The 4,237-nt window shown below is 37.2% G+C and overlaps 1 long non-coding RNA gene across 1 annotated transcript; it reads left to right on the top strand.

Moving 5' to 3' along the window:
- The first annotated feature begins 1,297 nt into the window (after window positions 1-1,297).
- LOC146958021 (uncharacterized) lies at window positions 1,298-3,542 on the top strand. The gene is made up of 2 exons (XR_015020218.1): window positions 1,298-1,435; window positions 3,310-3,542. It is a non-coding gene; the product is annotated as an uncharacterized LOC146958021 (long non-coding RNA).
- The last annotated feature ends 695 nt before the right edge of the window (window positions 3,543-4,237 follow it).

Genomic DNA, 4,237 nt, shown 5'->3' with positions numbered 1-4,237 from the left:
AAAGTTACTGGTGATGAAGAAAATGTGAATGGAGATGAAGAGCATACCTGAAATTCTGGCTGGCTAGCAACAGAATGTTCTATGTGATGTTCCAACACCAGGCACAGATAATAGATGTTGAATGAGATGTTTAGAATATTGTGCTAGATGTAAATGAGAATGAACAAGGAAAGTAAATAACATAAAGTTAAAAGGCACAAGAGAATTGTTAACCCAGTTCGGTGCAACGTCACCTACTTTGGGGGCTACCAAGCCAGGAAGGAAATCCACTAGTGTAGTCCTTATTCTCTAGTTCTCAGCAAACACCTTGTTTACACTAAAGACCTAGAACCTACCCGCAATGACTTCAACCTAGGAACTCCTAGATCTGAGATCCCATCTCACTCCCTTACAACTGATCACAATCCCTTGTGATTCCCAAATTACAGACTTAAATAAAATGAGGTTACCCTAAAAAATAACAACATGCAACCTTGCTTAAAAGCTTAGATGCAGTTCACAGTCTACCTAGCTCCTTGCTTAAAAGCTTCGGAGTAGTGCACAATTTACAACTCAAGGTACAGTCCTAAACATGCATCAAGATGATACACGAAAGGCTCACAATCAAAAGACTCAAAACCTAAATAAACTCTCTTTTGTAAAACAATGTCTTGAATAATACTTCAGGTCTTGTAGCCTCTTTTATATACTGAAGCAAAGCGCGTCATCAACTCAATCAGGCTTCAGATCAAACCGGTGACTCCTTACACAATCAACATGGCCGGATAAGAAAACTCCTAAAAAGTAGGCACATTAAAAGTCACATTATCATCACCTTAAAAACCTTTCCTAAGTCATTACCATTCCCTTAGAAAATCACATTGTAACAGCCCGATTTTCGCTAGTTTTATTTTATTATTTATTTATGTGTGTTATATGTGTGTTATATGTGATTACTTGCTTTTGTGTGTATTTTGGTTGGGATTCGTAGAATTCGGTATTGGAGGGGTATTTTAGTCATTTTGGACTTAGGGACATTTTGGTCATTTTGAGGGCAGTGGTAATTTTTGTAATTTTGTTGGAGGTTATTTTTAGTGCTTAGTAAGAATATTATTTTACCAAGTTACAAAAAGGTGTAGTAATTATTTTAATTACCGTTAAGTGACCATTAGTGATATAATTTACCATTAAGTAAGTAGTGACATTTTGGGTGTTAGAATAGAAATGGGTTAAGCCCATTAAGGTTTGAGAGGTAAGCCCAATTGAGTAGAGCATATATATAAACTCTAGTTGCTGGTGAAATTAGGTTTTACAAACATTTCACATTTCATTTCATTTGAGAAGAGAAGAGATAGAGGCTAGAGAGAAGAACAACAACAAGGGTTAGAAGGCAAAGAGGGGATTCATCATCTAGGAGCTAAATTGAAGCTTGGGTTAGAGGATCTTGGTGTTAGAGGTAAGAGGGTTAGATTTCAACCATAATTCACATTTTTTTTTTATTTTACCCATTTTGTGAAATTGTTGAATTGAGTCTAATTGATTGTAAATTCGTGTACATGTTTTGATGCAATGTTTGGGTATGTAAATTAAATGTTAATTGAGTTGTTGATGATGAAATTACATGCTTAAGTTGTGGTTATATGTGAGCTTTGCATTTTTGTTCAAAAACGATGATATGATGTGTTGTTGTGATGAATTGTTGATAAGTTCATGATGATTAGTTGCTGTTGTGGTTGAGAGATGTTGTTGTTGATGATTAAAACATTGGGTAATCATAATTGTGGAGTTTGCTATGACTTTGTGTTGTTTTTGAATGTATGATGAAAAATGGGTCAAATGAATTTTGTTTAGAGAATGTTTTAGGACAAATTTTATATGGAATTGAATGTCTTTTCATGTTTAGAAATGTTTGGATGAACCTTGGGATCAACTTTGGGCATTGGGAAGTTAAAATTGGGGTTTTGGGGTGAAAATGGCTCTTTTTCCCGAGACTGAACTGTCATAACTCGCAGCTGCGAGCAAGCTTACTCGCAACAGCGAGTGACTGCCAACTCGCAGTGGCGAGTTGTAGCAGGACAGGGTTCCTGTTTTTCACTCTCGCATCTTTTTCACTCGTTTCAGTCGTGAACTGGTTTATGGTACAAACATGAAAATTGTAGATAATATTTTTATCTTTCTAAGGGCGTTGGTTTGACTTGAATACGATTTTTGGTTTGCAAGTTATGGGGAAAATACTCTTGAAACGTTTTGTCGAAAAATCCCGCATAACTAGTTCTAAGTCGACCCAATCCTTGTGGAATGTTTTTAATCTTTGAAATCTTGATTTTTAAGAGTGCAACTAAGGTGGTTAAACTGTGATGTAGTGAACCTACTTGTTTTACTTAGAAATTGAGAAATTCTTTGAAAAATGATGATTGAGACGAACTTTGCGATTTTCATTAATTCGTCGCATTTGGCCGATGAAATGCTTACGTAACCTCTACTGCACACACATGTGGGTTGTGAGAATACAAGGCATAGGCAATTGAGCTTGTTTACTTGGTTTTGACTTAAATGTTCAATTAATTTAATGTTGTGATTTTGAGAGACGAACTTGACTAAATAGGACTTTTGAGAACCAATTGATTGTGAATCCTTTACGGAGAATTGCTATATGTTATGTGAAGATGATTGGTGGTGTAATTATGAGACAACTTCATGTTGTGTGATTTTTGATGTTGTTGGTGATTGTATATATGTTAAATTGGTGGTGACTTGTTGATGGTTTCATATATACAAGTATTGGTGATGGTGAGGTGATTATTGTTTGTGTGAACATATGCATTTGTAGTTGAGTCATATGTTCATGCATTCATGATTGATGGTGGTGGATTTTATATCCAAGACTGATGGTGGCGGATTTTATATCCAATTGAGGTGAGTACGATGTTTTTGTTGCATCGAAGGTGACGACCTGGAGGTGATTTGGTACCACATGCATCTAGATGAGTCTAGAATCATTGCATAAACTGTTGGTGAATTGAATTGCATTGCAATGTGTTTTATGATTGATTGCTAACTGTAATTTGTGGATTGAATTATTGAGGGTTAATTGTTGATTGACAAGGTGAATTTGAGATATGTGTATGATACACTTGTTGAGATGAACTTGGTATGATGGTAAAGAATAATATGCATGTGTTGTGGATACTTGTGAATATATGTATGGATTGTTATTCTTGAATATATTCTTTCATTTCCAATGTTCATGATAAATGTTTTTCGTGGATTATGATGATGTAATGCTAACCCTCAGTGGTTTACCACCTACCTTTCCGTATGGACGGGTAGATGGAGTGCAGGATGCTTAGTTGTTTGCTTGATGATGCCGAGGAGTGGAGTTCCTTTTTTTATGCAAGTGTCTAGATTAGGGCTCTGATCTAGGATAGTTCTTGCATGTTAGTTTTATTTTTGGACTATGTATTTGGAGTTGAGATGTTATTTGTTATTTGAGAATTGGAGAATACAATTGTATTTTGTTGAGATCCAGAGATGTTTTATGAATTATATGTATGTTCCGCTGCTATGTTGTGTAACATGATCTTTATGCATGTATGTTTTGTGGATTGATTCGAAGACGTAGCATCTATTTCTAGAATATGTACGTATATTCGCGCGTTTTACCGCTTATTAGAAATAGGGTGTTACAAGTTGGTATCAGAGCCGTGGTCAGTCTTGTCTGGACTAATAGACTAGTGTTTGTTGATTTACCCTGTTAGTATGCGAATGGTAATGAGTTACCTTCGGTACTTGTTCTTGTGTTGTTGTGCTGTCGTTCTTATCTGTTGGTTGGTTTTGTGTAGAAGTGAGATGGCCGGTGGTAGAGATGATGGAGCGATTGCTCAGGCTTTGACTTCGATGGCTCAGGTGTTGGCTCAGGTTAATGAGCAGGCGGCAGTTAGTCATCGTGATCCTGGAGAGGCGGAGGAGCGGAGGTTGGATCGTTTCTTGCGAAACAGTCCGCCGACGTTCAAGGGTAGGTATGACCCGGATGGAGCTCAGAAGTGGGTGCAAAACATGGAGAGGATCTTTCGTGCTATGGTGACTAGTGAGGACCAGAAGGTCAGGTTGGCTACTCACATGCTTGCTGAGGAAGCTAAGTATTAATGGACCAATGCTAAAGGAAGGCTTGAGGCTGGTGGAGCTGTGGCTTGGGCTAGGTTCAAGACTGAGTTTTTGAGGAAGTACTTTCCTGAGGATTTGAGGACTAAGAAGGAAG

This window comes from Medicago sativa, chromosome 1 (genome assembly GCF_051527215.1).
Source record: "Medicago sativa cultivar Bolivia chromosome 1, Bolivia_mono, whole genome shotgun sequence".
Taxonomy (NCBI): domain Eukaryota; kingdom Viridiplantae; phylum Streptophyta; class Magnoliopsida; order Fabales; family Fabaceae; genus Medicago; species Medicago sativa.
This window is presented reverse-complemented; position numbering and strand designations above follow the sequence as displayed.